The following is a 27,875-nucleotide window of genomic DNA, read 5'->3' as shown; positions in this document are numbered from 1 at the left end:
ATTTTTACATTCTCATATTTTTTTCCTTTTCCCTTGTTCCCCTTTCCCTATCCTTCTCACTGTCCCTACACTTTTGGTCCTTTTCTTTCTATTAGAAAGTGTTTTTCTGTGTCAAATACTGCTGAATGATACAGGTAGAACACTGAAGAAAACAATTAAAAATTACTTTATATAGTTCTATTTTAAGGCAGGAAGGTTTTATATGTATTAAAGGTAGGAAAAGAAACAGGCTTTACTTAGCAAGTTTGGGCCAAGTAAAAGTAGAAAAATAAGTATACTTATTTTTGTTTACAGAGTGAGCTTCTGTGGAGAACACAGTAGCAGAGAGCTCAGTGTCAACTGTCTTTTTTTGTATCACCCACTCCTCAGGCTGACATCAGGTCTAGGCTGTCCTGTTCAAAACTGCCCCAGTTTTACCTGTGCAAGGCTTTGGGAACTGTCCTGCCCATGTGTCCTTGGATTTTGTAATTAACAGGTCACACCTACAGTAAGTTCCCCACTTATAAACATTTGAGTTGCAAACTTTCACAGATACAAATGGACCTTTCCTCACAAGCATTCATAGATGTGAACAAATCATGGAAGTAGCTCATGTGTCTGTCAGATATTATCATAGTTGTGCTGTTGTATTCTTATTGTTCAGTGCTATAGTATACAGTAGTACAGTACAGTTGGGAACTTACTGTATTTGTGTGTATATTTGGGGTTTTTTTTTGAGACAGGGTCTCACTATGTAGTTGAGAATGACCTGGAACTCACTATGTAGCCTAGGCTGGTATCAAACTCACAGTGATCCTCCTGCCTCAGACTCCTGAGTGCTGGGATTACAGGCTTGCACCACCAAGCCCATCTTATTTGTATTTTTTAATGATTTACATTGTGTATTTGTGTAAAAAATGTGTAAGACTCACTTTGTTGGACTTACTAAGGAATCCAATTTATGAATGTTCTCCCTGAGTGGAAGTCAAGGACTTACTGTATTTCCTTAGACAGCTTTGCCATGTCCTAGTTTCCTGCCTCATTTCCTCCTGAGAGACACAAATCCCCATAACTCTTTATGGGATGCTGAGAGAGTGGAAGTTTCTATCTTCATAAAACTACTTCCTGCTGAAGTGGTCAATAGGCCCTAACTACTGGAGATTATGTGCTCTCCAACTACCTTGGGGTGTTGTGGCTCATTGGATGTGTTGAAGGGGAAAAAAATCAGAAGATAATAAGAAAGAATTTAATGTCTATAGAAAACTTTGTGAATTTGTCAGGAGTTACTTTACCAGTAGTTTCAGATTGTAGAGCTCAAATATGAGAAGGAGCAGGCCAGATTTCTGCCCTTGCTATGGAGGAGAAAATATGGGAAAGAGAGATGTTAGATAAATTATCAAGAGTCTGAAAGCCATAGCCTTAGTTAGAAAGATTATCCACATTATGGATCTAATTAAAAACAGGAGCCTCAGTGCAGGTGCCTGTTTAAGTTGTGGTAAATTAGGGTAATTAGTGGCTCTACTTACTGTGTTTGCCTCAAAATAAGATCTAACTAGAGGCCAAAAATGCCATCTCTAGTAAGTCTACCCTTACCTTACCAGTCATTACAGAATAGCCACTGAGCAAGAGAATAGTGAGGTCTAATCTTTTGCATGACACTGGCTGTCACCATGAAAATGACCAGCTATTAATTACAGCTGAAGTTGATTTTCTGGCGAGGTCTTATTTTGAAGGCAACATGGTATCTACACCCAGAGTAGTACTGAAACCTTGCTTTTTGAAGAGGAGCCTCAGATCTTCCAGAGGCTCCCAGGAGTAGATTTCTTCCTAGTCTTGTGATAATTTTAGTGACAATTTACCACATAGGGTTTTATGGCTTTCTGCTGTGTCCCTTGAGGAAGGACTAGTTTGTTTTCTAAAAACCACAAGTTCCTTTTTGATTCTCCTTTGTCCTAAGGTCCATTTATCTTCCTGGTGAAATATATATTGGCTTTAATGGTTCCTCAGGAACTGACAATAAGGCTAGAGTCTTGAGGGGATATAAGGCTGCTTTCCCTATCAGCCTTTTGATCTCCCAAGGAGACTTTAGATGTGTGTGTTTGGAGAACCTTGCAGTGACTTGCTTGGAATGATAGACTGCTTCTAGGAAAATATTCTGCGTGTGCTTTATTTTATTAGTTAGCAAATTCCTTTCTTTCCAAATGACTGCCTAGGCATGTCAATGCCTGAGTAAGGGCTATGAGTTCAGCTTTTCAGCAGAGGTCCCTGGGGAAGGGGTTTGATCTCAATGAATTGTTGTGAACTGCAACTGCATAACTTTCCTTTTGGGACAAAGCTACTTCCATGAGTGAACCACACCTCTTCATGGTCTTGGAGGGACAGGTCCCTCATATGCTACCTGCTTGCATATGTCTGGAAAATCACCAGTTAATAAGATTGGCTAACCTCTGAGCCTGTTGGCATAAAACAGACAAGAATAAGAGTACTGCAGCCAGGTGTGGTGGCTAACGCCTGTAATCCCAGCACTAGGGAGGCTGAGGCAGGAGGATCACTGAGTTCGAGACCAGCCTGGGCTACACAGTGAGTTCCAGGTCAGTCTCAACTACATAGTGAGACACTGTCTCAAAAAACAAAGACAAAAACAAAACAAAACAAAACAAAACAAAAAAAGAATAGTGCAAATCTGCATAGTAACCTCAAGGGTGTCTAAGAAGGATGACCTGTGAGTAAAATCCACTTTGGCCTTTGACAGAATTGGAGAATTGCCCCTGGCCCCAATTTTGCTAGCAAATCTCTTGCTAGTAAGGGAGTAGGACACTATGGAATAGTTGGAAACTTATGATTGAACATTTGGCCTTCAAAGTGGCATGTCAAAGCGGTAATAAAGAAGCTCTGACTAGTGAGCCCCTGGACCCCAATTATAGTTATAGGTCTATAGGAGGGTTTTCCAGAGAAGGAAGTGAAAACAGATCTACAAGGAACTGAATTTTCTTGCCCATGCTCATGATATCCAGAGTCACCCAGGATTCCTCCCAGAAGCCAGAGATGTGCATGGACAGTAGCATTGCAGTTTTCCCTGGGCCCCTTCAGTCTTCTTCATCAGAGTGGGAGGTAATGATGTTGACCAGCTTAACCCTTCTCTAGGGGCAAGATCAGTCATTCCTCCAGTGCCATGAATTAGGCACATCAGCTACTTGACACACAGAACAGGGCCCAAGTGGTGGCTTGGTACACTCATGTGCCCAGCATTCAGTTTTATTGCAGGCCATGATTGGCTCTGAGTTTTCCCTTGGACGACTTGAGTGTGCTTAAAGCATTGCCAGTTGGGGCAGCCATAATTTTGGTCTGTCTTTTCTCTTAGTCCTTTCCCTTTCATCTGCATCTATCCTGATTATTGAACACAGAAAAGGCCATGTCCAGCAATTGGTTCATAGGGGCTTGGAGCCCAGTCTGTAACCTACCAGGATCTTTTGAAAACATTAGATCTCTCTGGGATGCTAGTAAATAGGTGGGAGAGACTCATATCCCTCTGAGAGACAGGTGGGCATCAGAGGACAGGACTGTCAACTGTATCAATTTCTTCTTCCTCAGGAGCCATTCTAAATATCGTAGTTTCTCAAGTGGTTCCACACTGATCTTAGTTTTTTTTTTCCAGAGATAAAGGATCACAAAAGCTTGAACATAAGGGATTTCACTTTATCTTCTGTGCTTTATGGAGAAACAATGTAACTGAAAAATAGTATAATAAATTAAACTGCCATGATGTACCCATTGCTCACCATTCCCAGTTTATACTGAATCCAAATCATATTGCAATAATAGATAAATCATTCCTTTTTCAGATTGACAGGGTCAAACCATTCCCACTGATTAAGGATACAGTCTAGTGGTGCGATCTGTGAGATCTGAGGGGTGCTGTTCATGGTGTTTCCCATGGGTAATCTTGGGAGTTAAAGAGAGAGAGAGAGGGAGAGAACTAGGTCTTGGTTCCTTTGATAGTGTCCCATGTCGAAGGAAGAGAGCTGTTGAGTTTACAAAGTGTCCCTGTCAGACTCAAGTATTTTATAAGCAGACATCTCTGCTCAAAACTGGGTGACACTAGTGTCTTTTGTAGAAGAGTAAAACCTCCCTGAGACTCTCTTAGTCTTAGAGTTCTCCATATAATGGCCTACTAATTCCTTAGGAAAAAGGGTGAAGCCTTTTAGTGGCACATTTAGACACTTCCATGAAATCAGGTGGAGCCCCTTTCCTGGGGACTCTCTTAACAACTTTTGACATTCTTAAGAGATCAGGGTGAAGGCCCCAACCCAGGGACTCCCTTAGAAATAGTAAACTCTTAAGAGATCAGTATGGAGCCACTTGAGAAACACAAAATATGTTAACCGGATAGGTGGCTATTCAAGTAGGAGACTGTTTCTAATAGCTATTTTTCCTGAAATGTGAGGACAAAAAGGCACACTAAACACTAGGTCATACACATGAAACCTGAATGATCGCTTCTGTAACTCAGTTAATAACAGGCTCTCTGGCTGCTCTTTACTGACTCATATCTGCAATGAGTGACTGAAAACAGGAACGAGAAGAAAAGGGGATATAAATGTGAGGTAAACCTATGTGCTTCTTACCAGCTGGGAAAAACTCAGATGCCATGTTCGCCTCCCTTTTCCCACCTAGTGGGAAAAATAGGAAACTGGTCCTTTAACATGAGAAAGCTTCATAAATTCCCCAGCCTATGGGAGAGATAATAAGAGAAAAAACCTGCCTAGCCACAGATTTTAGAGAGAAACAAACAAACCAGCAAAAAAGTGCCCAAAAGGACCTTATCTCTTACTTCTTTGCTGGCTAGACCAAATATGTTACTGGGTTTTGAGGCGCTTGAATGTTCTTCTAGAAGTGATTTCTAGGTTCTTTCTGTCCCTAACAAAAAATTGGTCAATACAAGTGCAAAAGGTGGTAAGGTTTTATATTTATTAAAGGATTGGGAAAGAAACACGATCTGCAGCATGAGTATGGTGCCCATAAAAGTAGGAAACTGAGTATATAGACTGCAGGATGAAAGCAGGCTGCTATGAGAGAACACTGTAGCCTATATAGTTCTTAATCACAAAGATTAGTGTAGTGATCTATTGAAATCATGGAACCATTTATGATGTTTATTATTCTATACTTGAAGATGTAATCAATTTATAATTTCATTTTTCTTCCTGTATGTAAGCCTCAAAAGCTGACTTTTTTGCAGGTGGGAGGGTTTAAGACAGGTACTAAAGTGTTGTAGCTGATGGTTTCTATTTGTATACTTAGGTTAAGACTTGCCTCTTTGGCTCTTTCCTCCTGTTAACGCTGACCTTATTAATATTTTTGGAAACCATTGTTTTTACCCCTCTGGCAAATAGCTCTTTTAATTTTAGATTACAGATTCTATTTTGAGTTTTTTATTTGATGGTTGAGTTTTTGTTGTTGTTGTTGTTGTTGTTGTTGTTGTTGTTGTTGTTGTTGTTACCAGGAATTGAACTCGCTTGCAAGGCAGGCCTCAGAACCACTGAGCTAAATCCCCGGACCTGATGGTTTAGGTTTGAAGGTTTAAAAAAGTGCTTTATTTCATAAAAAATTTCCTTTGGCTAAATATATTTGGTATGTTATATACAATAGAATTGGTGAAGCAGTAGATTTAGTCTGTCTTTCTTGTCAACAATTCGTCTACTTGCTACTTGGTATAGCCCAGTAACCTCATTGAAACCTGGAAATGTGATAAAATGCAGTGTAATGGGCTCCAGTCCACAACTACTAATTCAGAATCTGCATTTTAAAGTATCCCCAGGAGATTTGTATGCACGTTAAAGTTTTAGAAAAGCCAGTCAATTGAGCCTTTGTCTGAAATTTACCCTGCTGCAAAAGCAGCTAAGTATAATGTATTCTCCAATTTGTGCCACAGTTTGGAATTCTGATTTATTTGATGGCATAATGTTTATTGAGTGCACCTGTTGTGCTGGGTGCTGCAAGGAAAATGTAAACCAACCAGCCATTGTTCTGCCATTACTTCAATGAAAAAGACACAATGTAGTATTTTTTATTTCATTTTTACTTTTAAAACATGTACACATAAACTGAAAGAGTTGAGTAGGAGAGACAATCTGTTAATTAAAAATATGGGTGAGCAAAATCCAATGAAGTTAAAGGGAGAACAATAGTCAGCAATCATTTATCATAGTATGCTGTTCAAGCATTTCTAGATATCTGATTAACAGTGGCAATTCTCATTTAAATTCATTATCTAATAGAGCAGAACACTCCAGGGGGCTGTGGCTCAAAGTTAAAATAAGAGTTGGTGAAGCATGTTCCCACACACAGAGATGGAAGGAACTCCACGAATCATCTATGTGTTTGGTCTAGGGATTAACATTTGGATGGCCGAATTTTGTGTAGACAAAATTTCTGACAAACACTTGCATTTTCAGTTTCCCCTCCAGATGTTTCAGTATTGTGTTATGTAGTTCAAGCCTATTGTTCTCAGATGTTTCATAATTTTTAGCAAAAGCTTCTGAAAGCATTTATTTCATATCTACATTTGGTTCTTTATGAAAAATATAGTCTTTTAAACCCAATACTTGGTCAAGTTCCTCCTTTGCATTAAATTATTGTTCTATATAGTGCATGTAGAAGACATTCCTAGTATATCATTAAGATGAGATAAAATGCAAGTAAAGATATTGAAGAGGCCCAGAATATGCCACTTTCAAATATGCCACTTTGGCATAAGGATTACTGCAAGCTGAGGTCAGCTAAGAATCAGCAAATACTGTCCTCATCTACCTGAACTGGGAAGCACAGAGAGACTGTTATTACTAGAGATAGAGTTGGCATTGATATGACTGCATAAATAGACCTTACTACCATAACCCTTATATTCCATTAGTTTCCTCTAGATAATTTTTAGTAGCATTTTTACAATTTTGTTATTCATCAGAATAAAACCCCTCCTTTATTTAAATTGTGTATAACATCCCAAGTCTAACTGCTGCTTTGAGTTTATTTTCTGTGAGCTTGCATGTGAAATATCAACATATTTGTGTTGCTTTTCTCTTGTCCATACATATTTTGTCAGTTAGGTTTTCAGGGCTTCAAACATTGAACTCAAGAAGGGTTAAGTTGAGTGTTTTCCTTCCTTAGAGTTTCCCATTCCAACAATTGAACTCTGTCAAACTTCCTTTAAAAAATTTAGTATACAATTTTTAAAAAGGAAAGTAAGAAATGAATAAGAAATGAGAGACAACAATATAAATGTTGAGTATGTGAAAAATCTAAAGCATCGATGCAAATGGAATGAGAGATTTTAGGCATTCACTGTTTAGTCATCTGCTTCATAGAATCATTATCAAACTGTCAATTACTGTAGGCTCACTGTATGAGAGATTATTACTGTCACACTCTAAACCTGCAGTGAGGTCAGCTGTTGGATCAATAACAACTCTGCTCCTTCAGATAGTGAATCTAAATGAAAATTGCCACTGTTAATCAGGTATCTTGAAATCCTTGAACAGGGTACTGTTATAAATGATTGCTGACTATTGTTCTCTCTAACCTCAGTGGGCTTTGCTCATCCATATTTTTAATTAACTAATTTAGTTAAGTACATTTAAAATACTTAGATCTTTTCAGAATTCTCTATAGGGAGGTTATTCCTGCAGTAGACATCAGGACAAATATCCTTCCTTTTTTGTAGAGATATATTGGTTAGATTTTAATTTTTTCTGAGTAACACATTTCTAAGAAAGACTAGTTTCACATTCCACTTAGTACTTAGTGCTTTACTTCACAGAATGGAGGTATTTTAAAATTTAGTAAAAATATACAATGTTCTTCACGGGGTATTAAGCAAAAGTCAAAGCTTTGGAAAATTACCACCTTCAGTGCAAAAAGAGATATCTTTTGCTATTTATAAAGTTAATTAGTAATGAAAAATCTTTTAAAAATGTTGAATTAAACTGAGTTTATAGAGTTAATATTCCTTTAAATACATTTAAAGACCAAGATTTTTGCCAGTTATGAGCATTTACTTTTACATTTTTGTGATTTTTGTCCTTTATATTAAGATCTGAAATTTTAAAACAAATTTGTAGTTTAAAAAAATATTAAGAAAAGTCCACTATCTTACTTCTGTTAAGCAATTTTGTGAAGCTAGGATTGATATGGTAGTTAAAACTATATAACTACATTTTTACTTGGTAATTGGTATCTCTCATATTTAGTAAATGAAGCTATGATCAAGGTAAGACAGTCAGCAATTGATGACTACTTTGTTTTCCTGACTTGACTGGTAAATTAGCAAATATATGTGCATCTTAGGGTGTGTGGGAGGAAAATGAGTAGTCCTAGCATCTTCCTGAAAAATTTTCTGGGTATTGAGTCCAACCTTCTATTTCTACAAACTTTCCTGTGTTTTTGATCAGGGGTCACCATAGGGATGGGGAAATAGGCAGAATCTTGTTTTTACCTGGTGCTCAGTAAGATCAGGGTTTGTTTTCTAGAATAACCAGGGACTTAAAAGCACTTTTGCTGTGCACTATGACTCTTCTCTTGGGCCTTTTGATGCCCAAGTGTCACTAAAAGCAGAACAAAGTTTGACTTTCACTTTGTATCTTTTGTTACTGTAAATCTTGAGTTAAATTTCTCAGCTCTGCAAATAGAAAGGTATAATTCTTGAGGAAATATTTGTCTAGAAGCTGGAATAACAAGCTTGATTTTCTCTGAATTTACATGCTCTCGCCCCATTCAAGACTGCAGGAATTCCAGGGGCATTCAAGTAGGCTCAGAAGTCTCTAGTCATTGTCCTGAACCTATGATCACCTGAAAATCAGACTACCCTTCAGCCAAAAGTACTCCAGAGCTATGACACCAGGACAGGCTCCAGCCCACAAACTAATACTTGAAAGCTGGCCACTCAACTTTTGGGGTGGGCCAGTGTGAACCCTGGTATCGCAGTGCGCCCCTTCCAGTTACCTAACCTGGATTCCTTTCTTATCTTCCCTCCAATTGTCTGATTAAAGCTTTTTTTCCTAACCCTGTAGATTTGTGCTTTAGCTTTAATTTCTGTTATTACTAAAAGTAAGGACCCATGATTGCCAGCAACATGTTCATATGTACTCTGAATAGCTTAAGCATGAATAAATATTCTGTCTGAATAGCTTAAGCATGAACAAATATATTCATCTCCTTGATTCTCTACATGTTACTTATTTTCAGTTAACCATTTATAGTATTTCTGAACCTCTATTTTTGGATATTTATTGCTGTAAAATAGAAGGGTGCAGTGAAAGTGGTATATCCCTACTGTACAACATCAGGGTCCTTGTCTGAGGAGAATCAAATGGTTGTAGAATAGCTTAAATAAAGGGGGCTAGAAGTATTTGGAGATTCTTCCTTCACAAATCTAGAATGTGGGCCAGGATGGCCCAAAGGCTGGGTTCTCTTGGAGATTGAAAGGAACATATATATATGGCTTCTCCACATACACCGGGCTTCTCAGTGGTGATTGGATTCTGAATGAAAGTGTCCCGGGGGCGGGGGGTAACAGGACAGTGGGTATGCTAAGACAGCCAGCCAAAACTGTATGAGCTTTGTGACTTAGATTTGGAAGTCACAGGAAGTCACTTGGATTCTAGCTCTTTGATCAGTGCAGGTATAGAGCTGCCTGTAGCCAAGAGGAGATTATAGAGATCAAAGAATTTATGATCATTTTTAAATATACTGTAACACCCAATTCATAGGTTTTCTTTTTTTCCTAAGAGGTTTTTCCTGAATTATCTTACAAATAAACAGGAGATACCTAGCACTTTATAGGGGAAAAACAGAGGTGAAGTTTATATTGTTTCTCCCAATATTACTCTGCTTATCCATCTATACACAGTAGGTGACAAAAAAGTTAGGGTGACAGTAAATTGCTAGGGGCATTTCATATAAGTTATTTTTCTTCTAATGCACCTTACATGCAATCAGGCTACTGTCTGAGTGTTCTGTCTGATGTAGTCTTCATTAACTACAGCTCTTTTAGCTGTTCATTTGTGGCATGAAACACACCCAAGTACAGAGAATTGCTCTTGAACCAAGCCATTGTTTCATGACTATTAGAACACAAATCAATGCATATTGACCGAGTTTGTGTAGATGAATGTAATAGCAGTGCCCTTAGCAAAATATGGTTTATTTCTTCAAAACCATGTGAAAGGCCTAGAATAAGGAGCACTTAAGTTTTCAAGGTATTGAATTCTAGCCCCTGAATTAATAAGTTCACTTCTTCAAATACTTGAAGCTCTGTGAACAGATGCTATACTTTCTAATGTACTTGCTTCTGTGTGGATGGTGTTGGGCAAGAGGCCATTAAGTGCTAATGACTTTAGGCAGCATTCTGATGACACTTTTAATAAGCACATATCATCTCTATTGATCCTCAAAACAACCATGTGAAACAGGTATTGTCATCCCAAATTTACAAGTATCAGGAATTTTCTGAAGCATGCCCCAGGTCATTAATTAACCTATGTTAGGTGGAAGCGAGCAAGACTAGAAATGGAGAAAACTATCATGATTGGTTTACTAAAGTAATCAAAACCACAGGGTATTATTTCTTGACAAAACTGAGGGGTTGTTGGATTTTGGTTTTATTCTGAAATTAGAGCCAAAAGGAGCTTCATGTGTTCATAAGCTAGGTTTTGGAAAAGGAAGAGGTACTATAACTGACTTGCTGTTAGAAGGTGGGGTTTGATTAGGGTATGCAAATTTTTTGGGGGTGTGATTTGGAAGGCTCTGTCTTCCTCTCTGGCTCCTCTCTTTTCTTTCTACTTTCTGGCTGCCATGACATGAGCAGTTTTCCTCCATCGAGACCCTTATAGCATGCCTTCCTTTGGAGCTGGCCAACTATAGACTAAAAATGTAAGTTAGAATAAACCTGTCCTTTAAATTGCAGATATCAGTTGTTTTATCCCAGTGATGAGAAAAGTAACTGACACATATTTTGATATTAGAAGTGGGGTTGTTGCTGTGACCATGTGGTTTGGAAGCCTTTGGAACTGGTTCAGGGAAGGAGTTTGGAAAGGTTTGGAGATACCTCCAAAGTAAAGAAACCTTAATATGCTTTAAGCCAAGCTTGATGGGAGATTTTGGTCAGAGCTCAGAAGTCCAGAATAATGATTGAAATTCAGATGGTAAAGATCAGGGGTCAGGCTGTTTCAGTTGGAAACAGGGATTCCATTGGCAGTTGGACTCCAGGCCATGTGTATAATGGTATGGCAGAAAATTTGACTACATTTTGCTTATATCCTGAAACTTTATGGGAGACTAGGATTAAGGGTGGTGGTGTATAATCTACCATTTCAATCCAGTTTATTTTGTATCTCTTGTATTATAATTTTCATCTTTAAATTTTGATATAAATCATTTTTATGTATCTTTTGTACCACACATTATAGCTTCTTGAACACAGTGAATGCTGATTGTTTTTTGGTTTTTTTTTTGAGAAAGGATCTTGCTATATAGCTCAGGCTAGCCTTGAACGTACTATGTAGCCCAGGCTGGCTTTGAACTCACAGCATTCTCCTGCCTCAGCCTCCCCAGTTCTGGGATTATAGTCATGTGCTACCATACTCAGTGCCCCTTTACCATTTTTACACCTCTTACATTAGCATCAAGAAATGAGCTGAAAATGAAGATCTGATCAATTATAAAAAATAAGGAAGCTACATTGTTTTTACAGTTCTTAATGTTGCAGAAAAAGATATGGGACCCTATTACATTACATAACCAGACTCCTAACCTGTTCATGACTATTGGATGTACATTTTCTTCATTCTTCTCACAATTCCTCAAAAACAGGGTACTCTATTTATGTTTATTTTGGAAATGAGAGTTGAGAAGTGGTCTTCTGTCTGTTACATGAAGAGCTATTCATGGCTGTTTCAGTTGGAAACAGGGATTCCATTGGCAGTTGGACTCCAGGCCATGTGTATAATGGTATGGCAGAAGATAGGAGAGATATGCCATAGGATAGGAGAGAGGAAATAGAAACAAGGAGACTGACGAGTATTTCAACACAGTGTTATGGATACACTGGAAAGTAAGTTATGAATAAAAGAATTAAGGGGAGTGAGATTGTTTTTCCAGCTCATACTTGTATTCTTGGTGGCCAGGAAGTACTTGGGCCAAGCATGTTGCTATACAGCAAGAGGGTTAACCCGGTGGTTACACTGAGTGACACAGACTCCCACTCAGTGATTTTAGTTACCTCACAGTATGAACAGTTTTGCACAGTTTTGCACAAAGCTGTATAAAGCCTTTAAATCTAGTGATCTAGTAGCCAGTGGTCCTGGTAGAGGCACTGTTCTGGAAAAGACCTGTGGAAGAGTTTTCCAACACAAAGGTGGCCAGATCTAGAAAGTTGTCATCTTTTAAATTTTCAGTAGCCTTTTCTACTCTAGGTGACTGAAAACCATATCTGTGTAAATATACCAAATATAAGGCAGCATTACACAAGGTAAGATGCAAGTTTGAATACTGTAACAGTCATGTACCATATGAGTTTCTGTCTTGGCATAGATATTATTCATTTCATTATCCTAAGAAATGTTAAAATCTCCAACATGAGGACCTTGTTAAGGTTTGGGTTCTAGGCAGACCTGATAGTTAGCTTCTATTATTAGAATCCTTCACAGGCAGTGGCTTTTTTGGTACCAGTGTCAGCCAAAGTCTGTATTTTTTGATATGGAGTAAAGACACACTTTGCATGAAATGAAATTTATTCATGGAAAATTGAAGCATGCTGGAATAAATAACATGATTGATGTTTTTTTCTGTTTTAAGTGTATCAAATGTGTCTAATGAAAATTCCTGACTATTAGAATATTTCATATTTTTATAATAAACATTCATGCAATTTCTGTAAGAAGTGAGTTCATTCTTGGGGAGACCTTCAATGTTTGACAGTTCTGAAAATTTGCTCAGGATGTACATCTGGTAGCATAACACTCTTACCCACACTATATATATTCATTTAGTAACTCATTGAGGAATTATTTATTGAGCTTCTATTTTTGCATTGTGCTAAACCCTAAGAACAAAAAAATGAATAAGACACTCTCCATTTTAAAGGTTCCTATATCTAGAAATATGTGATCGGAGTGATAACTTTTGTTATATGGATTTTGAAATTATTTAGCTGCATTGCTTAGAGTCATATGAAAGATAAGTGGAGGGTGTGAATTGTGAAGTGAGTTTCAGGCTGTCTTTGGAGAACCTATTCTGATGTAGATATAAGAAAGCTTAGAAGTCATCTGCTTTATTAAGAAATTGAGTTTTGAGTTACCTTTTGCCTTCAGGGTCACACATAGTTTGCTTTGAAGGAATGGGAACAGACCCACCTTCCCCCTTCCTAAAGTTTTTGTTTTTCCCCAGCAGTTGAGAGCATCTTTAGGTTAAGACTAATGTAGAGATGGTGTCTTCACATCCCTGATATCCTCTGGCATTTACATTTTCCCTGTGAGGTAGGCTAGAAAAGTCGTGGTTTTACTTCCAAGTTATACACTGACACACCAGGGGAGTAAGTCACTTGCTCAAGCTCACACAGCTACCAAGTGTTGAGCACGGACTCTGTTGGTTTCTCTAACCAAAACCAATTAACTCTATTTACCCAATCAAATTTTTCTCAGTCCACTTTCCAGTGTTTCCCATGATAACTTTAGGAGCAGCAAACAAGAGTTCCTCTCATAAAACCTTGGTACTAATTTTCCTGTCTGCAGCAGGCTGAGGGTGAGCAGAATAGGCTACAAGAAATGGATGCGTCATTCCTCATATTCCTAGTTCTCAACTAGAAGCTTTGGTTTGGAAGGGAGAAAATCTTTCTTGAGCAGCAGGTATCACAGAAGTGTCCCACAGTGCACATTATCTCACAACAAGAACATATCGTGTTCTTCGCTTAGAACCAAGGAAACAGGCTTGGAGCATTGAAATAATTTTCTCTCAGTGACGCGAGAAACTTAATTGATTAAGTTTATTCAGGTCACATCAACTTTCAGGTGTTCTCTATCATTTTACACACTATAGGCTTTTTTTTTCATTATAGGCTTTTAAGAAGGAGTACAGGAGAAAAATGGAAGGACAGCAAAATCGTTACAAGAATGAGAAGAGTTAGGAGAATGAGCACTGATACAGCACAGCGAAAAGTGGAGCGTAGGTGGAGATGGAAGGGGAAAAGTGGCTTGTGCAGAGTGCCTTTCGTATGTGTAAGCATTTTATATCCTCCTGCTTCTTCTTCAGGCAGAACAATTCTCTTTATATCCTTCCTTCACCTCAGATGTTATATAATTTTATCTGTGCTCTTTTTGTAAGTATAAGTACAGGAAACTTCTTAGCATCCACTTTATTAGAAGAAAAATGATTTTTATCTTGTATATTTATATAACATGTTATCATAGTGATTAAGTCTTAAATTAAAATCTCAACGAAGGCATTTTCTTCAAAATTACGTCATAGTTTATTACATAGCAGATACTGCTTCCAATGGGTTAGACCCACACAGCTCCCTTTTTAACAGGGAGCTCAAATTATTCCAGGGAGCGGCTGCTCAGCAGTATAAAGGTTAAGGGCAGACAGATGGCTTTTGAATTCTGACTTTTGCATAGCTTTGTGACCTTGCACCAGGTTTTTAACCTCTTTTAACTTATGTACTTATCTACAAAATGGGGGTAATTTCTCCTTCATAGAGACATTATGAGGATTAAATGACACCTACCATGTGAGATCTAATGTGTAAAATAAGAGGTCAGACACTGTTAGTTTTCCTATACTTTCCTCCACACAGGATTGAGGAATAGCTTTAATTTTAATGCCTCATAGAAGCAAAAAGTGAAGGATTTACCACACTTCCCAATGGAATCATTTCCTATTAGGTTCCAATTTGCTGTTCTAACTACTGACAGTGTTAAACTTGCACTACAGGTAACTCTGCAGGTGGCAGTAATCCTCTTTGGGGCTGTTGAAAGATGCTGATTCTGGTCAGTTTGACATTTTCTAGGGCTCTATGGGAAAAGTACTTGCTCTACTTTGAACTCTCACCAGTGAGTTGCTTGATGTTGGTCAAGTCATTAGACAACTCTGGTAGTTGATGTTTACTTCTCTTTTAGGACTTAAATTTTTCTACTGTTATTACCTGTATACTTGCTTGTTTCCACCACCAAGGGGAGGCTAATGATGTATCTTTCTTACCTGGTATACTGGGCAGTACCTTCTCCACTGCTTCTCTTAGTGATTAGAAAACCCCAGGCCCGGTTTGGTATGAGATGGTATGACAATGTTGACATTCGTAGCAGAGTTAGTAATCTGTCACTGAAACTAAGTACAAATCTAATTCACTGTTCCATACTTATACACTTTCCTTTCAGAAGATTGCCATCAAAAGAGCATAATTTTGAGCAGCCTGGTCTGTGGCACCAGGTCAGGTAATGCAAAGAGCTCTTGTCTTTTCTTTTTCATTTAGTGACGGTTACTCACTGTATAATTGAGTTGAATGACCAAAGTTCATTAGGCCTGGATTTCTATATGTTTTTAAATTTCTGTCCTTATCACCTAACTCTCAAACTATTATTTAATTATGGAGACTTTAAGAGAAATACCAGAACTGAAACTTAAAGCTGATCAATTTACCTTGGAGCTTTTAAAAGTCTCTGAGGAAAGTGCCTCACCATCAATATTAGGTTTTTAAAGCCCATGAAATAATTCTAACACACAATCATGGCTGACAAGTACTGAGCTTGGCCTCTCCTTCCCTGGAGACACAAGCCTCCTGAACCTAGAGATAGACAGCTACATGGAAATGTGAAGAGGGCAACTAGATATTTACATTGTACAACAGAATTTCCATTAATCTTCATATTGGCTTAGAAGGACAACTAGAATAATGTATGCTTTATATATGAATGATGCTCGTTGATAGTGAGATTTGGAGTGAATATTTTTATACTTGCCTTCTGACTTCTCAATACTGTTTATTTTTTAAATTAACATTTAACACTTTCATAATGCCAGTAGTATTGGCATTACATGTTGCCTGGCAAAAAGGTCACAGACAGAAAATCATATTCATAACGATAACTAAAATAATAAATTTATAAATTATATGACTATTTCTTGGCATCAGTCACAACTTTTAAAAAATGTTTAAGATTAAAATATTCACTGGAATTGAGCAATGAATGTTATTGGCATCTGACCTCTTTGAAAGCCACAGTTTTTCTTAAAAAGCTTTCTTCATCATTAGTTCTGTAACTTTGGAACCCATTTCTAATGTGCTAATGACCTTAAAAACATCAACCATAGAACTACCAAAATACATTAGCTTTATGCCTAAATGACACCCTCATTTTCTTGTAACCATTATAACCACTGAGAGAAAGGATTATTTTTTTAAAAATTTAAAAAAAATTGTTTTTTGATACCGGGGGTCAAACTCGGATCCTTGAGCTTTCGAGGCAGGCAGCAGAATCACTGAGCTATATCCCCAAGCCCTCGCAAAAGGGTTATTGCCTCAGCTTCTTGGAGCAATTTCAAAGATTTGAAGAGGTTGGATTTTAGAAAAATTTTTTCCTTTTTTGATCCTTAACCGGTTGCAAACATCTATGTACCTTAACATTGTCTAGTGGATCAATATGATGCTTTCGTGCACTTCAGATTAGAAACTTCTGGCTTTAAATCCCTTAACATATACTTTAGGAATAGAGCTGAAATTTAATATGCAGCCTGTGAACACCCAGTGTTGGGTCACACTCCATAGGTCACATCAGTGATCACACAGGTGCAGTAGGAGCTGGGCAACTTTGAAGGGTAAGTCACTGGACCTCTCCATGATCTCAGAATGGCTTTCCTTACCTCTCACTGAGCCAAATAAGCTTCTGCCAGTTTAACAGTAGCATGTAGACAAAGGCTGTTGGACAGGCATTAAATTGAAACCTTCTGGTAGAATGGAGGCAACAGTGTAGTATAGTGCTGGCAAAAACTGTAATGCTCTTTTCTTGCAAGTCTATTTTGTTGTAAAAGAATCCAGGCTGGCCACATATGAATCATCCTGTCCAGTGCAGAACAAACACACCATGGCACTGTGAACTGTGGCTACTCCTGTGATTATGGCCTCTGGTCTCTGGTTGAAAACTATCCAAGAACATTTTATGATAAAGTTCAAATCAGTTGAATTAATGACTCTGCAGGGCTGAAAAGGGGAAAAATTTGTCAGCACATTCATAAAGCAAGGGACCAGCAGGGCAATCATCTGGATGGCAGCCTTTTAGAGACCAAGTACACACACTGCAACTCCTAATCCACTTATTTATCACACAGAGCCAACACCACAATTAAATCTAAATACAGTACTGAGGCTTTAGTTTAGAATAAAACAACTATTCTCTGGTGCTTGGCTGCTGGGTAACTTGGCTCATGTGCCAACAGAGATCTCTGTGCCTGCTCTGGCATATGTACCATAGGTTCATCACCACTGATCTAGACCCTGAGAAAAGACAGGTTTTCTTGGTCATAAGATCTATATAATTAGACTGTGAGTTATAATTGCTTGTTTTATTGCAAAAGGTTTTAGAATGTGCTGGGCATATTTTCTTCTGATTTTTAAAAAACTCAAGGTTCTGAAAGATGTTTTAGGATAGTACCATAAAACACTACATTGTATCTGTTTATATGGCATGGAAACAAGATAGAGAATGAAATGGTCATGACTTTCATAAATAATGCATTTTATTGCTACCTAGCGATAATATGCTTGCCAATATTTTCTGTTGTTATTTTTGTATGTTGAATGTCACTCAAGCTTGTTTATACAGAATTCTCTTTATAGTAGTAATCTAGGTATAGTATACTTTCAAAATGTCTATGCAAGTATATAAAACAAGTATGAAGAATGTTAATATATTACTTGTCTACAATATAAATATTAAGAATAGCCTCCAAATGTCATTCTTAATGTGTGACTAACATTCTTCTTACCAAGAAGGAAGTCTATATTCCTTCCACTTCTTTCTTGGTAGAGAGTATGCAACTGCTTTGACAAAAATAATGTTTTACTTTGTTTAAAAAAATTTTATTAGTACATGTTTGCAGTGCATAATGTTTATATTTCTTGTGGGAAGTTGGTACATGTACATAATACAACTCAACTTCTTTTTTCATCCCATCCCTTTCCCTTTCTCCATCTCTTGATCCCCTTTGTATTTGAGAAATATAAAAAACTAAAAACATGATGAAAAATATACCAGACTTACAAAGAAGAAATAAAAAAATGCTCTGTGACTTCCACAGCAAACTCAAAAAAGGATATAGTCTCTCTCTCAATATCCCGCTCCCCCAACTTTTGCTCTTGGAACCTGTCACCATGCTGTATTGAAGCCCAAGAAAGAACACATGTAGAGAGAGGAGCTAATACCCACCGCTGACAAAACAGTGTCAGTTGTCACACTCACAAGTGAGCTGTCCAGCCTTTAAGTCTTCTGAGACCCCAGAGAATACTGAGGACAAAGCACAAGCCTTCACTGCTTGTACTTTCCAGTATGTAACCCACAGAAACCATGAGAGACTGTAAGTGATTATTGTTTCAAGCCACAGCGCTTTTGAGTGATTTATTATGCAGCATGCTAACTAGAACACCAGAGCTTTACTGAGGTTTTTTTTTTACTATGCTGTCTTCAGGAAATATGGGTTAGTGGTGACTTCTGGTTTGTATAAATGTTCCTTTTTATATGGGCATTTATTATTGCATATGTTGATAAGTCCTCTGGCCTCCTGATGTTTTGCATGTCTAGGAGGCAAATTCCTTTTCATACCTTGCAGATAGATCTTTTTTCAAGAAACTTTCTGAGACTCGGGTTGATTTAGATGCCATTTTGAAGGAGCTTTCATAGCAGATCTCTTAATTGTGATCACAATGACCTGTCATTTTTGGGATACTTATCTTTTGTGCCTTCTAAAGTGTGAATCTCAGGTAGTATGAGCCCTTCTACCTTTTTTCATATGTCTAGGTCTTAGCATCTTTCTGGCACCTGGTAGGTGCTTAATAAATTTTTACTATAGAAATACTAAATATTAATAAAATGCTCATTATTCTTCTGAGTAGCTATTATCATTAATAATCTATCATTATTAATAAAATCTCACTAAAATTGTGAGATCTTGATTCAGAGAAGGATGGATGAGGGATGGAAGAGTTTCTAGAAGTAGAGTGTGAAATAACATGTCTAAATGGAATCCTAGAAAAAAGATTTTAAACAATGTTCTGAAGAGAAATATTCTTAGAAAGTACACAAAACTTTAGATGCCTCTGGAGAACATTAGAGTTATGATTATTGGATCAGGGACAGTGGCCTGTTTTTACCTTTAGTGGACTTTTAAAAGAAATCTTGGGTATTTATAAGACAGCATACAGTAGTGGGGAGCTGAACAGAGAAGGCTTGCAAAGATTCTCTTATCTACTATTTTGCCTTCTTCCTTGGGCTAAATGGAAAAGAAACATTAGTCTTTAGTTCTTTACCTTGATACTTCGTGAATTTATTGTGCCTCAGATGAACCTAGAGAATGTATCATGAATGCAGATCCACAGTCCTTGGGTTTGGAATTCTGAAGCATTGGAACTTGGTGTAACCTGGAATATGTATTTATAATGAGCCCTCATGTTGATTCAGATACAGGCTATTCAAGGGAAATGCTTTGGAGCAAAACAAAATAAAACACAACACGATAAATGGAAGAATAAAAATTTCATCCAGGTTACTTGTGGGAATAGGGGCTCAGAAACTGAGAGATATTGGGATAAGTTACAGAAATTATATATAGAAACTTGGTCCTTGAATTCCTAGATGGGGGTATGTTAAAGGCTTTATGTGAGATAATGAAAAGATGGAAATAAAGTGGTTGTAGATGGGAAGGGGAGGAGGGGGTGAAGGGAGGGCAGGGACAAGGGGAAAAAATGAGAACCAAGACTTGTCATGTAGAGGTACAAGATCCCAACAATGAATGTAACTGTACTGTATCCCTAAAATGTACCAATAAACTCAATTAAAGCTGAAAAAAAAGAGTATTTGAAATGAGAATTTAAATCTAGTTAAGTTGCGTCTACTCTTTTGATGAAGTGTAGCATATTCAGTGTTTTGCATTAAGAACCCAGGATGGATCTGGGTAATTCTTTCTTTGTCCTTATAGGTTGGGAAAGTGAAGGGAGGCAAACTCAACTCAGCAGCAGCCTTTTCTCCATTATCAAAGAATCTCCCCAGATTCTCCATCTTGTCCTCTGGCTTTTCAGATCTGAAATAAGCACAAGTACCCTTATGTAATCTCAGGAGACTGATAAGCTCTACAAATAGTCCTAATAAATAGACCATCTTGTTTTTCTTCATTAATTTATCATCACAATTTTCAAACATTCAGTGAAGTTATGCAACTGTCCTGCTAGTACACCCACCATCTGTGCTCATTCTATTAGGTATATATTCATCTGGTCATCTGTTTAACACCATCTTATTTTTGATACATTTCAAAATAAATTGCAAACACCTGTATATGTCTCTGTGAACACCTTGACATGAATATTACTAACTCTTATCCAATGTGGGATTATATTTTTCTTTAAATGTAAGATTTGCATATATTGAAATATATACTTTAAGTGTTGAGAAATATTTGAGTATAGTTGAGTATGAACGCACATGGCTAAATCCAAAGTCCTAATAAGAACTGGTATCACCCCAGAGAGTTCTTTTATACTTACTCCAAATTAATCCCCCTCTATTCCCTACTAGAAGCAGCCACTGTTTTATTTTTCCATTATCATAGATCAGATTTGCCTGTTCTGGAACTTCATAACGAAAACATCCATTATATATTCCTTTGTGTATGGTTGTTTTGGCTTAGCATAGTGTTCTTATGAGTTCTCAACCTTACTGTATATGTTGGTAAGTTTTATTGCTGAATAGTAGTCTCAAGAGCACAGTTTTAAAAATTTGTGTTTTCCCATATTTAGGAACCTGAAGTGTTTTAGGTTTTTGGCTAAAATGAATAGCAAGAAGCCACTGATTTGGCCTGCGATGGAGAAAAGGTCATCTTATAGCAACCTCTCTGAGGCAGTGAAGTGGGGCTTGATTATTGCAATAAGGGAATAGTTCTCTTTTAGGAAATTTTTTCACAAATTCTCAGCCTATAGTCAGTAACATTCTTGATCATTTTGTATTTTCACTGAGGTATGGTCATAAAATGGATTTTTTTGCTGCCTACTTTGAAAATTAATGTTTTATTTTGACCACACACTTGGGTATCTAATATATTATATCTCAGTGCCTCTGTCAAAACTTTCAATCTAGCAAACTTCATTGCTCATCATTCTTTTGAATTTCTGCAGAAAGAAGGAACTGGTGGAAGGGCACTAATGAGGCTCTATAGATGGAACACATTAGAGAAAGTGGAGAGGAGGAATTTGCTCACAAGTAGTTTTGGCTCTCAAATTATGCTCCTGGCATGTGTTTCACAATGTCAAGTAGCTCTTGTTCCTAGTGTCTTGGTGAGGAGGCTCTCAAATTCATGAATGTGATAAAAATGACATATCAGTGACCTGTATCACTATGTGTGACCTATAGCCGTCGCTCATAGTAAATATAATGGTGAACAGTGAGGTAATGGATTTCATGATCAGTTTTTACCCTGTAACCAATACTAGGTAGCCTCATAGCACTTTACATTATTACTGGCTGTACCACTACTGAGGAAATAAAGATCCATCAAGGCACAAAAGGAGGCATCATAGGGATGATCCGTATATTTGCAATCATTGGGGATAGGCACTTCTAGAAGTTGTGGTTCTTTTTTGTTGTTGTTGTTTTTGGTTTTTTTTGCTACCGGGTATCTAACTCAGGTCCTTGTACTTGTGAGGCAGGCAGTGGCATCACTGAGCTAAATCCCTGGCTAGAAGTTGTGGTTCTTAAAGACACTGCTTCATCCTAAGTAAGCACAAGAAATAGATTAGTGAGATAATTTGAAGTAAAACTGATTTTGCAACAGAGCATTCCGGTTTAGATGTTTAGCAAAAAGAGAAGTAGATGAGTAAAAGACAGCTAATAAGATTGTGTCTATTTGTTACAGGATAAAAGAAATCGAATGAAAGTTCCAAGCCTTCTGAGGATGGGACTTAAGTGTTGTACATATTCAACAAGTGTTTATTACTAATGAAAAAGAACATAATTCCCTGTAAAGGTCAGTTGATTTTAAGAAAATAACTTTGTGATATTTCTCCAAATCTTAGTCCCAATTCATTCTTGAGGATGTTTTGTCAAAGCTTGAGTTTTTCTTAGAACTTAATCTTTGTCAATAAGGAATGATTTGACTCAGTTTATATTTATAAATTATTATTAATTTAACTTAATAAATATATAATCAAATTACAATTTACTTAATTTATTAGGAGAACAAGGGTCTTATTTCTCTGTTTCTTTTAGAGAGAAAAATATTTACAACATAGCCTCCTTTGTGATCTTGGTAGTCCTTGGGGAATTTCTTATCTGTTCTTGGTATTGATGACTGTCTACCTACGCTTAGATGTTTAGATTCATTTCCTTTTTTTTTTTTTATACTGGGGCTCAAACTCAGGACTTTGGGCTTTCGAGGAAGATGGTGGCACCACTGAGGTAAATTCCCAGCCCCCAGTTAAAGTATTTGACTCAAGGGATAAGTCATAGAAAAGGTACCATGGTGCCCAATAAAATGCTGTGTAAATCAATAGGTGCTTAGTTAAGTGAATTAAGTTACTTATAACGATCATCCTTCTAAAAATTTAAAGCGCACTGTACAATGGATGAAAGTAACTAATAAAGAAAGTAGAATAGTAATAAAATGAAGGCACAAAAATAAGATTTACAGTGGTAAAAGTAGAATGCAGAATATATACTATAAAATCCAGGGGAAATACTTGATTCAAAATTTATGACAATCAATGATGGAGAAAAGTAATCAAAATTCAGTTAGATGTTTCTTAGATTACACAAACCAGTTGTTCAAAGGAAGCAATTATTTTTTTCCCATTAAATTTATTGGTACATTTAAATCAAACAATATGGTTACATTTATCATTGGGATCTTGTACATTTACATGATATGTCTTGGTTCTTATTTTTTCCCCATGTCCCTGCCCTCCCTTCACCCCCTTCATCCTTCCCTATTTACAAACACTTTGTTTCCATTTTTTCCTTTTTTCACATTTTTCTTTTCCCTTATTTCCTTTCCTCTCCCCTCCCACTTCCCCTTTAACCATTCTTCCTATTTCACACTCCCAGTTATACCATTTAAACCTTATTCACACTTTTAGTTTTTCACACCAGAGAAACTATTCGGTATTTACTCAAGGGTGTCCTATTTATTTATTTCACTTAAAAGTATAGCCTCAATGTACATACATTTAGCTATAAATGTCTCTAGTTTCTCATTTTTATGGCTGAGTAGTACTCCATTTGATAGAAAAACCACATCTTCTTTATCCAGTCTTCAGTTGATGGGCATTTGGGTTGTTTCCAAGTTTTAGCTATTATGAACTGTGCCACTATAAACATGGGGGCACATATATCACTGTGGTATGATTCTTTTCATTCTTTGGAAAGATACACAGCAGAGGGATGGCTAGGTCAAATGGGCCTCTAATCCTAGTTGTTTGAGGCATCTCCATATTGATTTCCACAGTGGTTGCACCAGTCAGCACTCACACCAACAATGGAGAAGGGTTAAAGGAAGCAATTTTATTATTTGTCCATGTTTACAATACAGTGATTACATCCAGCTGTGTGTTTGGTACATATACATATTGCATCTTGATTGTTTCTATTTCCTCTGTCCCCCATTCCTCCCCTCTGCCTTCTTCCCCAGGCTTCTGTACCATCTGTACTAAGACTACCTACCTGTTTCTTAACATGGCTCTTTATTTTGCTCTGTAAATTGCTTACATTTTGGGTCTCATATAGGAGATACCCTGTGACATTTAACCTTTTATGACTGATATGTTTCACTTAGGATTGCGATCTCAAGATCCATCTATTTTCCTACAAATGACTAAGAAATTATCCTTATTTATTTGGAGTGGTACATACACCACATTTTCTTTATCCATTCATCATATAGACAGCTTTCATGAATTAACTATTGTGAGTTGTATTGCTGTAAACATGGATATGTATATAACACTCTCACAGGATGATTTTTTATCTCTTCTGGGAAGATATTCAAGAAAGTTATAGCTGGGTTGTATGAGTTTCTGTTTTAGTTTGAGGAATTTCCATAGGTGGTGGAATTTCCTACATGGTTATACTAGTTAGCTTTCCACGAGCAATGTGTAAGGGTCCCTGATTTCCCACAAAGTCAACGGCATCATTATTATTTTTTTTTTTTGAGTACTTGATAATGGCCATTCTTAATGGAGTAAGGTGAAATCTCAGTGTTGTTTTGATTTGCATTTCTCTAATGGCTAGAGATGCTGAACTATTTCCCCCTATGTGTTTATTACTATATGTACTTCTCCTGAGAAGTGCTATTCATTTCAAATGCCAATTTTTCAATTGTATCCTTTATTTTGGAGGGTCTAATTTTTTGAGTTCTTATATATTCTAGATATTAATCCTCTGAGGAATAGTTGGTAAAATTTTTTTCCTCATTCTGTAGGCTCTTCACTCTGTTGGTTATTTCTTTTATTGTGAGGAAGCTTTTTAATTTAATAATCCACATTGTTGATTCTTGACATTATTTCTTGTGCATTTGAGGTTCTGCTTAGGAAGTCTACCTATATAAATGTCTTCAAGAGTTTTGTTGTTGTTGTTGATTACAGTAGATTCAGTTTTTCTGTTTTTATATACTAGTCTCTGTCCTGTTATGTTTTGGTTTTACTCCAGGGTGAGAGATATGGATCAAGTTTCACTCTTCTGCATGTGGATAACCAGTTTTCCCAACACCAATTGTAAAGAAGCTATCAATTCTCTAGCATATATTATTCACCCCTTTGTCAAAAATCATCTGGCTGAAGGTGCTTGCGGTTGTTTCTTTACCCTCTGTTCTATTCCATTAGTCAATATGTCTGTTGTGTGTGTGTGTGTGTGTGTGTGTTTTTTTGCCAGTCCCATGGTTTTTGTACTATTTTGGTTTTGTGGCATAACTTAAAGTCAAGGATCATAATGCTTCCTGCCTTATTCATGCTTTGGCTATTCTAGGCCTCTTCTGTTTCTGTAAACATTTTAGAATCATTTTTTTTCTAGTTCTGTTAAAAAAAACCTGATGATATTTTGCTGGGGATTGTGTTTAAAAAATATATATATATAATTTTTGGTAATATAGCCCTTTTGAATGATGTTAGTTTTGCCTGTCCAAAATAAGGGATGTCTTTCTATTTTCTAATCTCCTTCTCAATTTCTTTTTTTAAGAGCAATAGAGTTTTTATTGTAGAGGTTTTCACTTCCTTAGCTCAATTCCAAGGTACTTAATTTTTTTGAAGCTATAGTGAATGGCATTATTTTCTTTCTCAGTGGGTTCATTCTTGTTGTACAGAAGCACTATTGATTTTTTTTTGGTATTTATTTTGTATTCTGGCACTTTGCAGAATTTACTTATAAGTTCTGAGGGTTTTCTGATGATTATTTTGTATCTTCAAAGTATTGTGTCTTATGCAAACGAGGATATTTTTAATTCTTCCTTTCCTATATCAATCCGTTTTATTTCTTTCTCTTGCCTAATTGATCTGACTAAAGTTTTGAGAACTGTGTTGAATAGGAATGGTGAGTGTGTACACTTTTGTCTTGTTCTTGATTTGTTTTTTTCTCCATTTAGTATGATATTTTTAGTGAATTTATCATAAATGGCTTTTATCATTTTAGATAAGTCCTTCAATAATATTAATTTTCAACAGTGATTTTTATCTGTAGATTTGGGGATACAAGGTGATGTCGTTAAGTGATGTTCCCAACAATATCTTTATAGTAACATTCTTCAGAGAGCAAAAATGATATAGTGCCATCATGATTCAGTAAAAGTAGTTTAAATTTGCCCATTGAAGCAAGAAGGTGTAGAAATAAACGTTCTGCATATTCATAGCTTTGTAGAGATATGATTCAAATTGAATTATTTTGAATGCTAGAGGAGTGGTTGGACTATTTGTCCTTCAGGCACTTTTCCCAAAATATTATTCCCTTCATCAAAATTTTGACAAGTTCTGAGTGTCCATAGTTTTGAGGTTATAGTCTCTGACAAACATTTGGACTAGAAATATTCTCATACTTATTATGGCTTTCATGTTCTGCTGCTCTGAGAATAATATTGACATCCTCTCATGAAATCTGAGAAACTTGATAGGAGAAAACCATACGTCCTTGCAAACGTGAATTGAGACAGTACCCAAGGTCAGTAACATGATTTTTCTAGGAAACAAAAATGAAACCTCGCCACATTCATACACAAATGCTTACTTGTGACCTTTTAATTTGATGTCACAGAGAAAAGCCATTCTAATTATAATCAAGAAAATGTTTCTACATGCCTACTTCATCAACAAAGAAGTCTTAAATTCTCATAGAATAGTTTCTGTTTTTCAGTTGAATTATTCAGACAGAGAAGTTTTGCAAAATGTACCTGATGGGAACTGAATGTGTTGCTTTGCTGTGTAGAATCACTAGCTTTCAGTGTCGAAGAAAATTACTTTGACTCTTCAGCTTGGGAGAAATTGAACATATCTTCCTTCCTGAAAGCTATTATAAACAAGCCATATATGTCTGGGAAAGTCATACCTAGATCAAAATAAAAAGAAAACACCATATTCAGATGTGGACTCAACTATTTGATAGATTTGCAAAGATTTCTCTACCAAAAATCCTTATTTATGTATTCTCAGACTTAGCAAAAGTAGCAAGTAAGTATGTCATTTCATAGATGGATCTGCTTAGGGAATAATTCTAAAATGTGTCTTTGATTGGACACACATAGTAATAGACTTAGGTTTAGAACATATTTTTCTGACCAGCCTCAATCTTACTATAAGACTGAGAGATACTCAGTTAATCAATCAACTAGTCCTTAAAAATTTCCAAGTAATTTTTTTAGGAATACCATGAAAGAAAAAGTTGAAATCTATATACATTTGAAGTCCCTGAATGGGCTTTTTCTTACCTCATTGCAAAAGTTTCTTTAATTTGGCATGATAGGAGTTAAAATCATATTGTATAAAACCCAGTACATATATCTCCACACTTCTATGAGATTGTTTCTGTGGGTAAGACAAAGTAGGAAAAAGGCTGGGGTAAGGGTTTGTGTGAGAATGGGAATGGAGATACCTCTCTCTCTCTCTCTCTCTCTCTCACTCAGAGAAAGAGAAATGCATCTTCTGTGTGTGGGGGGTGAGAAGAGAGAGGGAAAAGAGGGGCAGGGCTTGGGAGGTAGTTCACCTGGAGTGGCAGAAAACCTCAGAGATTTGAGTAGAGAAAGGTCATTAATGTTTGCTTATTTAGAATCTGCTGTTAAGCTAATGTTTACATATACATTATATTATTTAACCCTTAAGAGAAATTCATATGATTAAGTAGAAGTAGGTTAACTCATAGAATTCCTGTTTTTAATAGATAAAGGCAAACATTTTTTGTAATCAAAGAGATTAGACCCTGGTCAAGGTCATTTATTCAATCATTGACCTTGGACAGTTGAAATGCATCCAATTTTATACTATATTCTATTTCCATAATAAATCAGGGGTGTAGATATTAGGATTTTTTAAGCTATCCCTTTGAACCGTGTATCCCCCAAATGGTTTTGGGATGGCTTCAATTCTCAGAACCTATTATCTATATCTATCTAGCAAA

General features: G+C 36.7%; 1 long non-coding RNA gene across 1 annotated transcript in view; it reads right to left on the bottom strand.

The window, feature by feature from the left end:
* The window catches only part of LOC104854327, a 17,936-nt gene extending 6,024 nt beyond the window's left edge, over nt 1–11,912 (bottom strand). Inside the window, exon 1 of the long non-coding RNA XR_778060.1 lies at nt 11,786–11,912. This is a non-coding gene — a long non-coding RNA (uncharacterized LOC104854327). The remainder of the gene's footprint in view (nt 1–11,785) is intronic.
* Between the last annotated feature and the right edge of the window lie 15,963 nt (nt 11,913–27,875).

Source organism: Fukomys damarensis, unplaced genomic scaffold (genome assembly GCF_012274545.1).
Source record: "Fukomys damarensis isolate Sample0158 unplaced genomic scaffold, DMR_v1.0_HiC HiC_scaffold_28, whole genome shotgun sequence".
NCBI lineage: Eukaryota > Metazoa > Chordata > Mammalia > Rodentia > Bathyergidae > Fukomys > Fukomys damarensis.
Note: the sequence above shows the minus strand (reverse complement) of the source record. Positions and strands in the feature narration are given on the sequence as shown.